Source organism: Rana temporaria, chromosome 2 (genome assembly GCF_905171775.1).
Source record: "Rana temporaria chromosome 2, aRanTem1.1, whole genome shotgun sequence".
NCBI classification, from domain to species: domain Eukaryota; kingdom Metazoa; phylum Chordata; class Amphibia; order Anura; family Ranidae; genus Rana; species Rana temporaria.
In genome coordinates, this window is record NC_053490.1 from 225,621,562 (window position 1) to 225,636,924 (window position 15,363).

At 40.1% G+C, this 15,363-nt stretch overlaps 1 protein-coding gene across 1 annotated transcript in view; it reads right to left on the minus strand.

Moving 5' to 3' along the window:
• DMD (dystrophin) overlaps window positions 1-15,363 on the minus strand; it is a 2,981,380-nt gene that overhangs the window by 2,939,615 nt on the left and 26,402 nt on the right. The window lies entirely within an intron of this gene.

The following is a 15,363-nucleotide window of genomic DNA, read 5'->3' on the forward strand; positions in this document are numbered from 1 at the left end:
TAGAATGAAAGCACAGGTCTAGGTTAACAGTGCACAGTTCATCAATTTTAATTAGTCATATAAATTATTGGATATGACAGATGGCTTAGTATATGGGTATTTATTGTTAAATAAAAAGCACTGAGGTTATTTGTTATACCTTTCTTTTTTTCAGTAATAAAGCAATTCACCTGGCAAATGAAGAATTATAGAGTTGAGGAGAAGTAAGGTTAAATCATGTGCAAACTGCAATAATTTGTTTCTCATGTATATATCTTGTCTCTGACAAGTCTGAGAGAAACAAGAGAAACATGGACTGAATAATTCACCCGAGAATATTCTTAACTTCTGTTGATTAAAGAGAATTTCTGGTCATTTCTGTCTCATTTTTCCAAGTCAGCAATCATTTATCATAGGCAAATCAGCATGCTATTAAGTCAAAACCAATTTGCTGTTCACTGCTTAAAATAGGCAGATTGGAGTGTAAATAAATGTAAAATATATGAAATTAAGTAGTCTCTTGCATGCGTTTATGCAAATGTTCTTGTAGTAGAAGATACAATAATATTCATTTCTCATGTAGCTTTTATTTTATGTGTTTTTACAAAGCTGCAAAATTAAAAAAGGTACCATAAAGCTATGCACAGTCTTCCCTGTAGAGGAACAGAAATGAGCCCAGTCAAAAGGAAAGTATGACTAACTATTAATGCCTCCATCAAGTATGATTGAGCAACTTCCCTGAGAATGTGCTTCATACCTCTTAAAATGTATCATACTGTTCTGAAGCCTATTGATGCACCTTCTCATTCTTAACTATGGTATTCTTTAGAATTTAACTCAGGGTAGCTGGGATATAAATTGTAGGTTTTTTCTTTTTTTGTAGAGGAAGAGATTGCCCAGAAGTCAAGCTCAAACTGTAAAAATTATTAATAAAGTTATACAGTACAGCAGCCCTCAAAATTTCACTTGTTTGCTCGCATTTTGCGAGTGGAATTTATTCCAGGGCGAGTGAGGAGCGGGGGTGAACCAGCCACCCTGTGCCTGTTTACTCTTTTCCTATTGAAGGGAACATCCTAAGCTCTGACAAGCACCGGCGGTGTACGTTGTATATAGGTGGGGGTGACGTCACGTGTTTATTGGTCCCCATACCGAGCCGGGGTCAGGGAGTACAGGAATAACAACATAAGTTTCGCAACTTGCGCTCTGATAGGTCAGTGTGGAGCTGTATATTTATCCCCCGCCAATCGGACGCGCAGACACGCCCACCCGCAGTCTGTGCAGTTGTGCTTGTCAAGGCCCGGGTCGTGTTCGTTGCAGGACAGAAGAAGAGAGAATCATGGAGGGCAAATACCTCGATCTTAAGATCCGATTCCAACCGGGTCATGTACAAGTGGTGCAGGTGAGGGACGTGGTACGAGCTCGCCTGGGCACGGGAGCGGGCATGGCACTGCACCTATGCCGCACTGCTTCTTACAGGAGGATTAGGTGTACTGATCGCTGTGTATATGGGGCACACAATGTGACATGGACAGGCACCTCAGCTTCTTCACATACCGTACCTGTGTAATTGTGTGCTGCAGAATGGTGTGTGTGTGTAAGAGAGAGATTGTGGTGCAGAATAGTGTGTGTGTGTGTGTGTGTGTGATTGTGGTGCAGAATAGTGTGTGTAATTGTGAAGCAGAATAGTGTGTGTGTGATTGTGGAACAGAATAGTGTTTGTGGTGCAGAATAGTGTGTGTGATTGTGGTGCAGAATAGTGTGTGTGATTGTGGTGCAGAATACCACTATAACCTTAGGCAGTGGTACGTCAGCAAAACTCTTCACCCATATTTACAGATGTTCCAAATCTATTTCTTATGTGTACCATTGTTTGTGTACTATATCCCCTTCTTTACTGTATGTACTGATTGAATTGTCTTTTTTGGTGCCATCTTTTTTTTTTTTTTTTTTGTACTTCTGCGTTGGATACACAATAAAATATTTTTCTGATTAAAAAAAAAAAGTTCTACAGGATACCAGTTTAGAGTTCGCGGAGGTCTTGTGCTAGAATTATTGCGCTCGCTCTAACGATCGCAGTGATACCTTATATGTGTGGTTTGAACATGGTTTACATTTGCAGGCACGACTTTTTTTTTTTTTACCTATTTGATTTTTTTGTTTTTATTTTTCCACTGTCATCTAGACTGAGGGAGACTTGGCTTAGTGAAGGGGGTCTGTACTTCGTGGAGGGGGTCTGTACTGAGGGAGGTTGGTCTGTACTGAGGGGGACTGTACTTGGTGAAGGGGATCTGTACTAAGGGAGGGGGGTCAGTACTTAGTGGAGGGGGCAGGCTGCATTTTTGGGCACGGATAAAGTTGTTGTTAACATTTGTTTTTATAACTTAATTCTGCATAAAACATTTAAGTGTCATTTCATGAGATCATTTAGGGGCGGGATTAGGGGGCGGGACATGGTAGGGGTTGGGCGGGGCAACTGGTGGCGAGTACGGCTTGAGGCCTGGCTAGTAGCTCAGGACTTTTAGCCCTGCAGTACAGAGTAGAACATAAGAATTTAGATCATTATGGGGCGTTCACAGGAAATTTGAGTGCCCACGTAATGCCCCATAATAAGCTGCGAGACAGTCAATGCACTGCAAGATGGCAGTGCATTGACGGCATTTGATTAGCCAAAGCATGCACCTGACCTGCATGCTTTAGCAAATCACAGCTCGCTCTGCTGTGAGAGCCATGATTGGCCAAAGGCAGGGTGCCTTCGGCCAATCATGGTTCAGGGGGCTGAGTCCATTCCCCACACATGCCACACACTATGTTAGGCTGCTTACAGATAAAAATCATAGAATTACAATTACCAGGCCCATCAGGTCTGGTATAAATATTAAGGAGAACCCCATACCAAAATAAAAATAAATGGTGTGGGGGTCCCCCCTAAAAGCCATACAAGACTTTTCAGGTCTGGTATGGATTTTAAAGGCAAACCTATGCCAAAATAAAAAAAACTCATGGGGGTCCCCCACAAAATCCATATCAGACCCTTATCCGAGCACGCAACTTGGCAGGCGTCAGGAAAAGAAGGGCGGATGAGAGAGCGCCCCCTCCTAAAATGTACCAAGGCACATGCCCTTAACATGGGAAGGGGGGTTTTGGGATTCCCCCAAAACACTATTTCCCCATGTTGATGGGAACAAGGGCCTTTTCCCCACAACCCTTGTCTGGTGGTTGTGGGGTCTGAGGGCAGGGGGCTTAATGGAATCTGGAAGCCCCCTTTAACAAGAGGGCCCCCAGATGCCACCCTCCCTATGTGAATGGGTATTGGGTAAATTTTACTCCTACTCAGTCACTAAGAAAAGTAAAAATTACAGCAAAAAGTTTTGGACAAGTCCGTAATTTAAAATAAATAAATACAATGGTCCTCCAATGTAAATCTATCTTTAATCAAAGTGCCAATAACCCCCTCTGATGTCACATGACGTCAAAAGGGGGCTGGGTCACCCGTTTACATCACTGGGTAGCCCTGTCCTCATCATGAACAGACTGCAGTCGCAGGGACACCTCCCATGAAGGCGGAGTATTTCCTTTTTTTTGTTCATTGGCGCTGTGATTGAAGATAAATGGACATCTCGGGACACTTTTTTTTAAATTAAGGACAGTCTAATAATAAAAACTGTCTGCTGTCATTTAAATTTTTTGACACTTTTTTGGGTGAATGTGTACAATGTACCCAATAGCCGTTCACATAGGGAGGCCAAGATCTGGGGCCCCCTTGTTAAAGGGGGCTTCCATATTCCGATAAGCCCCCGCCCGCAGACTCCCACAAGGTTAAGGGTTGTGGTGAAGAGGCTCTTGTCTCCATCAACATGGGGACAAGGTGTTTTGGGGGGACCCCAAAGCACCCTCCCCATGTTGAGGGCATGTGGCCTAGTATGGTTCAGGAGGGGATGGTGCTCTCGTCCCCCCCTTATCTTGCAGGCCTGCCAGGTTGTGTGCTAGGATAAGGGTCTGGTATGGATTGTGGGGATACCCCAAGCCATTTTTTTTATTTTGATGCTGGGTTCCCCTTAAAATCCATAATACACCTGAAGGGCCTTATTCGCCCTCCCCCTTATCTTGCAGGCCTGCCAGGTTGTGTGCTAGGATAAGGGTCTGGTATGGACTTTGGGGGTACCCCAAGCCATTTTTTTTATTTTGATGCAGGGTTCCCCTTTAAATCCATACCAGACATGAAGGGTATGGATTTTGGGGGGACCCCCACGTCATTGTTTTTTATTTGGTGCGAGGGTTCCCCTTAGTATCCATACCAGACCTGGAGGGCCTGGAATGGATTTTGGGGGGACCCCCACACCATTTAAAAAAAATGTTTCAATGATTTTTATCTATATTGCCAGGATACAACAATACATTACAGCTGCGAGCAGTTTTAAATTACATTTTTTTCCTTTAGAAATTTTATTTTTCTGCGGTACTGTTATAAACATGGGAAAGATGTGTTACTTTACAGGCAGACTAAGGAGACCCCTCAGGCACGATATTGAAAGGAATATTACATTTTTATTGTTTCACTTTAAACGGACATTCTTAAAACTTTTTTTTTGCGTTGATAAATGTCCCCTGGGGCAGGACCCAGGTCCCCAAACACTTTTTATGGCAATAACTTGCATATAAGCCTTTAAAATTAGCACTTTTGATTTTTCACGTTCGAGTCCCATAAACTTTAACCTCCCTGGCGGTATGATTATGTCAGATTTTAGGTGCTGACAGCGGTACCATTATTTTGCATGGAAATTTGGCATTTTATATTGTAGGCCTGTAATTCTTAGGGATAACTCACTTAAATCTGTACAAACAAGAGTCTAGTAGATATCCGGGTATGATAAAGTTTGAAAAACAAAATCATAAATTATAATATAATAAATAACTATAAATAATTATAACAAATAATAATCTAATTATAAAAAAATATTCAATAATGTAATCAAATCAAAAACACTGAAATTTGCTCAGTTGCAGAATTGTCGCTGTCATTACTTGTATTGTTTGTTGACGAATTTCCCCACAAATCGCTATCACTCAATTCTGCAAGTGATTCTAATTTATTATCGCTGTTTTCTAGCTGGTCTAAAACCACTTTTGATGTAAAGGGACACTTCTTGGTTGCTATGGACAATCTCCAGTTTCCAGGCAGAAAGAACAGTATTTATTATATGAAAGTGCATGTAGGACACTGGGAAGACCACTAGGGACAAATGGGGGTGTGTATTTATTTCATACAGTACTGTAATCTATACGATTACAGTATACTGTATGTATTGTGTGTATTTACTTTTTTGAACTTGGCGCCGATCTCTGCCCCCGTGCGCCGTAAGGTCGCAGGGAACGGAGCTCGGCGGCACACTGGCACTGTGAATCGAGCAAAGAGGACACGGCTCGATCACACAGTGGGGTGATCCAGGGACAAGGTAAGTCAACTCTGCCTGTAGACACTGCGAGGCGATCCAGATTCTGGCTCGGGGGTTACCGCTTTGGTGCTGAAATTCCACCCCGAGCCAGACTCGGGAATACCGCTAAGGGGGTTAATGGTGTTCGCATGTACTGCTGTGAACCGGGTGTTCGGCTCATCCCTAGTACAGAATATATTTTTTGCTACAGTTCATTTTAAGTAAGCAACCATTTGAAATAAATAAAGAATGAACTTGCAAAATCAGAATGTTGCATGCATTTGCAGGTAAAAATAAATAAATAAATAAATAAATAAATAAATAAATAAAACATTTAAAAGTAAATGATAACTGGGATAACAGAAAGCAATGAGAAAAAAATGAAGAGTTGTGCTTACTGTTTTACATACTCACAAATTATATTGTAATAAAAAAAAAGTCAATTTCTCCAAGACCTGCCTTGGAAGTGTGAATGGGTGATGCAGGACAAAGAGTGTGAGAGAAATTATACAGTACAGACTTCAGGGGGAGCACTCCCAATGACCATGTGAAGTACTTTCTGCTGAGGGATTGCAGAAAAATCATATTAAATTAAATGACCTAAACTCTCTGACTTATGTGGTCGTAATGTCAGCTGCTGGTTTGTATTATTCCCTCACTATCTGGGGAAGCAAGACAGAGGACTTTAGCTGGTAAGGTGACACATACAAAGCAGGTATGTGTCCTCCTTGCATTTTCTAGAGATCCTGCCCCTGGCAAATTTTCACGTGTGACATCATTGTTAGTGTAACATGGCCCTTAGAGCTCATAACAGTGAAATCATTCAACAGTGTTTTGTAGTTATCTTTTTTTGTCCATTATGTCAGAAACTGCTGAGAGCACCCACTAAACAAGTTTAGTTATATGGGAAATGTACTCACAGGCATGCTACAAAACTGTATTGGTTAAAATCTATACATTACCAGCCACTGAGAAAAATGGTGGTCTGTGAACCCACATGCATTCTTGTTTTATGGCATGTTCTTCTGTTCTTAAAAAGCCAAGGTTCCTGCATATCTTTTTGTGTGGCTTTTGTTTAAGCTATGTACATAAAGATGTCATATGTAATATGCACATTTGGATACTGGGGTGCCCTGCTGGAATGGGCAGCAAAAACTAGAATTTAATCTACAGCTGCTGTAGTATATGTTTGTTTTAAAGCTTAACAAAACAAGTAGCAAGTCCCTGTGCTCAGTAATACCGCACAGGCCATACATCTGTGACTCAGTTAATGGGTCTGATTAATGGGTCTGATTTACTAAAGCTTGCATGCTGACACATCGATCAGATGGGTTATAGAGTGTACACTCCAGCATCGGAACATAGGACAGCAAGTACGGTAGTTTCTTATCTAAATTATAATTGCATTTTTCATTTATTTTTTAATCTACCCATTATTAAGGATTTTATATCTGTTTCTCAAATAGGAACCAAATCACATATGGGTGACAGTTAGATAACACTAACAGTAAACAACCCATATCTCATGCTCCGCAGTAGACATAATAGCATGAATGTACACCTGTAGCCACAAATGACAAGTACCTGTATATACAAGGCCTTTTTTAGCTGTCAAAAGCACTGTGTATGGTTCTTATTGATTGATGGTTTGCTTGCCAAGTGCACATTTCATTCCTTAGTGGGCAGCTGTAGTGTTACATTTGTTTATATTTAGCATTTTTATTATTTCATGTAAAAATGTTGACTTATACCAACAGACGGCATAAAAGTCACCTTAGTTGGATGTTCAACATACACTGCAATTTGGGACCACACTATATGTATTAAGCATTAACCACTTAAGCCCCGGACCATTTTGTTGCTAAATGCCCAGGCCAGGTTTTGCGATTCGGCACTGCGTCGCTTTTACAGACAATTGCGCGGTCGTGCGACATGGCTCCCAAACAAAATTGGCGTCCTTTTTTCCCCACAAATAGAGCTTTCTTTTGGTAGTATTTAATCACCTCTGCGGTTTTTATTTTTTGCGCTATAAACAAAAATAGAGCGACAATTTTGAAAAAAAATTCAATATTTTTTACTTTTTGCTATAATAAAATATCCCCCAAAAACATATATAAAAAAATGTTTTCCTCAGTTTAGGCCGATATGTATTCTACCTATTTTTGGTAAAAAAAAAAATCGCAATAAGCGTTTATCGATTGGTTTGCGCAAAATTTATAGCGTTTACAAAATAGGGGATAGTTTTATTGCATTTTTATAAATTTTTTTTTTTTTACTACTAATGGTGGCGATCAGCGATTTTTTTCGTGACTGCGACATTATGGCGGACACTTCGGACAATTTTGACACATTTTTGGGACCATTGTAATTTTCACAGCAAAAAATTCATTTAAATTGCATTGTTTATTGTGAAAATGACAGTTGCAGTTTGGGAGTTAACCACAGGGGGCGCTGTAGGAGTTAGGGTTCACCTAGTGTGTGTTTACAACTGTAGGGGGGTGTGGCTGTAGGACTGACGTCATCGATCGAGTCTCCCTATAAAAGGGATCACTCGATCGATGCAGCCGCCACAGTGAAGCATGGGGAAGCCGCGTTTACATACTGCTCTCCCCGTTCTTCAGCTCCGGGGAGCGATCGCGACGGGCGGCTATAAACAAATAGCCGTGCCGTCACCCCGGATCGCTCCCCGAGGGTTACCGACCGCCCCGTGTACCGGGGGGGTCCCGATCGGACCCCCGACCCGCGGAAAGGCGGGGACGTACATGTATGCCCATATGCCTGTACGTGCCATTCTGTGGACGTATATGTACATGTGGCGGTCGGCAACCGGTTAATGTACAATGTGCTCATGAAGAATAGCACTCAATGTGCAAGAGAATGCATGCATATATGTTTCCACAACACCATAGCAATTTGTGCCTGCTATTATTGATTTCCCTTTCAGTAAATCTTGCCATCTATGTTTTATGAAATTACAATGATTACAGACCATTACCATTTTGAAAGCACAAGGGGCCAATATTAAAAGTAAGAACAAGTACAGTGAGCAGTGGTGTTATCTGCAGCTTTGCTCCAACTTTTTGGGACAATAGAGAAAATCTGTCAGTTTGATATTGCCTGCTTATACATTCTCTTAATCATTACTACCAAACGCTTTGCCTAGATTTGTTGATTATACATTTTTTATATGTGACAAATGTGTAAGACATTGAAATGCTGACCAATCTCTTTTCCATATTGTACCAACGTTGTAAACATTAATGGTAAAAAAAAAAAATATGAAGATATACCCATCCCACCTTGCTCAAGAAGCCAACCATTATACAATCAGAGGCATACTGCTCTATATTTACTGGCATATAGTTTGCTTCACGCATCATTATCATTTACGTTAACATGCATAATGCAATGCCTTTTGTCTGCCATTACAATAATTTAAATATTTATAACCATTCACAAGTGTGTAAGCTGACTGTAAAGACTTAAAATTGCATGCTGAATAAAATATGTTCTTGAATATAAATAGGTAAGGAATTTTACATTTGAAGATAAAGAGAACATTTTTTCTCAGTTGGGAAATCCTAATGAACAACATACTAAATGGAAAGGAATACCAGCCTGTATAAATCTACTATGATGTGAGCCTCTATTATACTCGGCCATTCTGTATAAAGCCCCATAGGTTTATTATCTCTGGTCATGTTTTGCAGTATTGGCAAATGGGAAAGAGCTTAAACTTGGAGGCATTCATCTACAGAAATTAAATTCTGTGGTAAACTCATTTAACCTAGCTAGCTGTGGTCAGTAACACAGCTTTATATTCATAATCAAACCTTAGGCAAAACATTTTCCGTTTAGTTTTAGTGACAGTAAGGAAGTGTTAGAACTTCTGCTCAAATTTTGTTGGAAGGTTTCCCACTTCTCAGGATAGAGGGCGAGAGAAAATCTCCCCAAATACATAAACAGCAATACAAATCAAGCATTTTTACCCCTCTTCACTATATCAAAAAGTTGACTGCATTTCCAGTTCAATTTGGTCTAATGTGTACCCTCTTTGACCCCCTGAGAAGTCTCACTGTCATGAATTACCTCGGCCACCAGAGGGCGCTAGCGGCGCATCGGCACGCGCAATGCGCGCGCAACCACGGCATCGCGCTCGTGCACGCGCGCACCGGCGGTAACGGCGCACGGGAGCGCGCATCGGCGGTAACGGTGCGCGGGCACGTGCAGGCGTCCATTTGGCGCCAAAACAACCTACTTAAAGTGTCCTGGAAGCCTGGCCCCTTGCTGTCCGGTCTGCAGCGTTTCCTGAGACCACCTGTACCTGTACCTGTACCTGTACCAACTACTCCTGCTTGATCCAGATCCTGATACCCGGCTTGTCTCCGTTGTTCCTGTCTTCCGCCTGCCCTGACCTCGGCTTGCTCTGACCATCCTTCTGCCTGACCCCTGGTACTCCGCTGACCGTCTGTTGCCGACCCGGCTAGTCGACCTCTCTGTTACCTGGGCCTCTCCTGTTACCAGTCCGGCTGCTCCTGCCTGTCCAGTCTTCTGGGACCCTGTCCAGTCTTCTGGAACCTGCTGCGGCCAGACTTTCAGAATACCTTCCTTTCCGGCTTACCTGCTGTTCCAGTGCTCCTGCATCCAGGCTGCTACTTACCGGCCTGCACCTGCCTTTCAGAGACTTCCTCGGACTCCGCAGAAGCTCCATCCGGCCCCTGCACCAGCGTCATCCCTGGCGCTTGTGCGACTCTGCATTCCCGCTCCCCCTGTCTACTCTACCAGGGGTCCGGGATCAGAGGAGCAACAGCAGCCACTTCCTGCACGTCGGGCTCATCCTTAAGGTACGTGACACTCACTGCAGTTTTAATTTGTATAACCAAAACTGTTTAGCTTTGGATAAAGTAGGGAAGAGTTAAAACCCATGGCAGTTTTTTTTCCTTTGCTGCCTGTGTACCAACTTTCCCTTCACTTTCTGTCCCAGAGCTGTAATTTAAAGTTACAGAAAATCTCCCAAAGTGAGGGGACTTCCTGTTTCGGGAACAGGTGTCCTAATTGGAAGATTCCCTCTTACCTCTTATTGTGAAGATAACTCTAAAATGTGGATATTCCTTCAATTTTCATTCTCAATGACAAAGGTCACCAGTACAAATAGATAATGAATCTCCCCAATGGGGACAGAAACTGAAATAAACCCTTTCACACTTATCTAGAGATACATTTTAAAAGCTAATTTTTTTACAGGAGCCAATTATCCCTCCCTATCTTATCAGCTTTTTCTTAAACACTGATTAAGGTGTTTCCTTCTACTGTATTCTGCTGTGGAATTCCTTCCATTCGGAACACAAGGCAATCTCATTTATTTTAAACTTTTAAACAGACCTTAAACATGTTTCTTCAGACTAGCTTGTGGTTTGAAATGATTTCTGTAAAACTTATTTTGCCTTTGTGAATTTTTGTTCTGTAGATTTAGCCTGCAATGTCACCATATTGTTTGCTAATAATAAAGTATACTATTAGAAAACAAATGTGTGTATTTAAATTCTTTGACCTTTTCACAAAAATCTGGTGCAGGGAATACCATACAAATGTATATATTGTATTATACTTCTTTGCAATCTTTTTCTCTCTCCAAAAAAAAAAATGTCAAATTGCAAAATACACTAAAAAGGTAAAACCCCTTAAAGCTAATTGCACCCCTAAAATCACCAAAATCACATTATTTTTACCTTCCACAGTGACTCTAATGCCTTTTAGCAACATAGAAAAGCATTGGCTTGACTTGCTTTGAAACTTCAGTCAAGTGAAATTCCGCTCATGTGATCTAAATCCATAATGACTAACTATTTAAAGTTTTGAAGGGGTCTTGTCTTTTATTTTTACCAGTTTACTTTATAGATTTAAGTAACTTCAGGTGAAAAAAAAAGTTCTTTGTAGTCTCTTTTGGAACAAAAGAATCAGTGTTCATTTTCACCTCTTTATTCTTAGCCGACACCTAGGGGTGTATTTAACAAGATGTGAAAAGAGCAATCATCTGGTACAAAGTGTAAAGTAACCCAAGGCACATATCGGCATGTGGTATTCACATCAGACAAAATTGTATTAAGATTCTGTTCTATGGGTAAATAATCTCTGCATTGCTTGTTGCCTAATTAAGAAAACCTACTGGTCTTCTAAACCCCAGGACAATATAACAAAAAGTAATTAATGAAACCAAAAATATGTACCATGAAAACTGAAACATTCTTACAATTTGGGAAGGCATTTGTTCATTTTTACAAGCTTTTATATGAGCAGTCTTATTGGGTTATACTGATAAGGGACAACTGCCAGCAGGTAATAAGCAAGCATAATAGGTTAGTATATTCAAGTTTGTAGGGTGACACTTTTGCAAAATTAGGTTTGTTTTAAAGTATAGAAGCAAGGGATAAAGTATATGGTTTGACAGATTGGCTTTGCTACATTAAATTATTCATTTAATATTATCAAAAATAATTAGAAAAAGAATCAGTAGAAATTAAATGTGACAACAATCTTATCAGAATTGACTTGAAACTGAAGCAAATGTTAAGGCACATGTTCACTTTTCAGTTTGACAAGCTTTGTTGATTTGCCTTTTTCAATTTCTACCCTATTACACAGTACATTATCATTTTAATTTTTCATCTAGTTTGTTAATGATGGATGGCTTTTAACCTCAGTGCCTCCAATTAATTCAAAACTAAAGTGAAAAACATCAAACGTTAAAAAGGCTCATCTTATTACCATAAAAGTATATCTATAAATACCACTGGATCGAGACAAGTGAAGAAAATCAAATGATATTTTGGATTTTTTTTTTATAACCTCCATTACAGTTCTGTCCTTAAAATTGACCTACTGTATACTTAAAATCTAATGTTTAGCATAGTTTAGTGTACCAAAACATTTAGTACAAAAACATCATATAATTTTTGATTGAAAGCAGTAGAGAATTAATAAATCACCATCCTTTAGCCTTACAGGTCCCTGTTGAGACTTTATCAGAGGCATATCATACCCACTTCTGCTACTTGAATATATTGATGGTGTCATCAGATGGTTGGGTACAGGAACAGAAAAGAAAATGCCCCAGTGAGAGCTTGCCTCTCCCTTGTATGGTAGATGCTTTATGGATGGGTTAGCCAGGTAACAGGGGTCAGAAAGGTTTTGGCAATGACTGCAGTTATCTCTTGATAGGTTCTTTCCTAGTTCATTTATACATTGCGACGTGGCTCCCAAACAAAATTGGCGTCCTTTTTTTCCCACAAATAGAGCTTTCTTTTGGTGGTATTTGATCACCCCTGCGGTTTTTATTTTTTTGCGCTATGAAGTCAGATGCAGTCAGGTGCCCAATGATTTTCAGAATTAAACCAGCAATGACAAACGCCATTTTTCTGATTTTTCATCATAACTTTATTTTATAACTGAACATGTGCTTTGCTCAAGCAAGGTAAAGCAAATATATAGATTTACTTTGGGTTAGCCCTTTACCAGCAGTATATACTAACTTATCTTTTGTGCACCCATTGGTTTGTTGAGCTGTCAAGAGCAAAGGAAAGCACTGTGTAACATATGTATGAGTGGCCTGAATGGCAACTTTCATAGGACTATCTACTCCCCATTTGATTGGCCCAGCACTTTTTGAAGCAAACCTTTCATTAAGTAATAGGTTATTCATGGTCATGTGTGGGTAACTTTGCTGTGTTTTTGTACATTGTTGTTCCATATATATATATGTGAAATGGGGGTGTTTAGCTCAAGTGGTAAATGCGTTGTTTCAGCGAGTCCACAGCAGTCAGTTATCAGGTTTGAGGGCATGGCAGCCCATTTTTATTAAAAGGAACAAAATAAAAGTTCATACATTGGATTTCCCACACAGGGGTTCTTCTCCAGTAAAGTTCACACAGCCCAAAATGCCAAGCCTCCTAGCTCCTAGGCTTACTTTGCCTTGCAGTTACCTGCTAAACTGGCCTAATCCTGGCCTCAACAGGATTCTCCAGCCCTTGGGTTAGCTCACTGTCTCCCAGACTTCAGGACTTCCTTCAGCCCCCTTGGACTTGCTAGTCACCTCAGCTCTACCAGCCTCCCAGTCCGTCAGGCACAAAGTCCCCCCTCATCAGGAATGTAGTCTCACACAGGCAGACAGCTTTCCCCACACAGGTCTGTCTTCATACAGCAGCAGTGACAAGTTGCACACACTCCACCTTTCTCCACTCACTGTTCTGACCAGTCCCTCATTATATGGGTTGTGTGCACCTAGGAACACAATTTTTGCAATATATATATATATATATATATATATATATATATATATATATATATATATATATATATATATATATATATATATATATATATATATAACCTAGCCTTGTTATACTGCTTCTTTGAAAAAATAAAACACAGCTGTGGAGCTGCGGAAACAAATTACGTTTATGCACATTTTTCTATTTCTATTTTAATGGTTTCCTTAAATAATCAAGATATATACATTTCCAACTGTACTTTTAAAAGAAATGCAATAGTTTAGTTGATAAGGGAATCATAAAATCTAAAATAGTAGGAAGGTATTTATGTATAGTAGATACATTTACATCAAGTGAGAAAGAGAAAAGAAAGGAAGCACTTGAGTTAATGTGTGTCGAATAACTGAAAGTGAAAGAAAATCCAAACACATTGCACAAGTGACAACTGTCTCATTTTGTAGAGACTTCCTCTCACTCCTGTTGTGTACATAGAACAGAATGTGAAAGGAAATGTCTTTACTGGGACACATGGCAAAAAAAAAGACTGTCAGGGTCTGTAATAATACTCCATACCCTATCCAAATGGATTATTTTTTTTTTTTCAGAATGTTGATTTCCAGACCAGTGCCTTACTGCTTTCATCAGTGTCCCATGCCATATAGTTGCCCCATCCTGGGGTTTGGGATGCATGTTTTTTTAAAAGAAAATGAGAGTCCATTCAAAAAACATATAAAAATATATATTTTTTAATTTTTTTAATTTTCGTTTGTTTAGCAAAAAAAAAAAAAAAAAACCTCAGCAGTGATTAAATACAAAAAGAAAGCTCTATCTGACTCAAAAAATATATAACAGTATTGCTTGGGTACAGTGTTGCTACATCCCTGAAAATTGGCCTGGGCAAGAAGGGGGTGAAAGTGCCCTGTATTGAAGTGGTTAAGACTACAGATTTCCTCACCTATGTTAAAGTCCAATTTCAGACATTTTTTGTTTTGGATAGATATGGAAAGAATAAATGCTTCTGTTATGTCTTCCAACATCCAACTTGCTCTGAATGGGCGTTGGCCGATTTGTCTTGAATGGGCGTTGGCCGTGAACTTGGTATGCATACACACGGCAGGAGTTTTTCAGCCAACTTTCACCAAATCACGTGTTTTTTCAGCTCTTTACCGTCACCCTGAGGGGAACTTCTGCTACCTTTGTTGTCTGATCTTTAGCATTGGCTCTGAGCATAGGTGTTTGTACTTTGGACTTTAGTCTGATGGACTTGTATACACATGATCGTATTAGCCGACATAGAGCATACAGACACTGTCAGATTGTCCGCTAAAACAGGTCCATCAGAACTTTTGTCAAAAAGTCTGATCGTGTGTATGGGCCTATAGAAAGCAATATTAACCCCGATAGAGATTCTAATCCCTCCCCACTGTTGTGAAAAATAAGTGTTTTGATTTAATACATTTCCTGTCATTGGAGGAAATTAGGAGAAATCTCTCTGGTGACGTATTAGACCACTGTAAAAAGCCAACAGGGGGTCTTATACCAGTATTGTATAATGCTACAAAAATAAATAATAGCTTGAGTTGGACTTTAAGAAAAAGGATGCACACTTTAACCACTTAAGCCCCGGACCAATACGCTGTCTAAAGACCCAAGGTGTTTTTACAATTTGTCACTGCGCTGCTTTA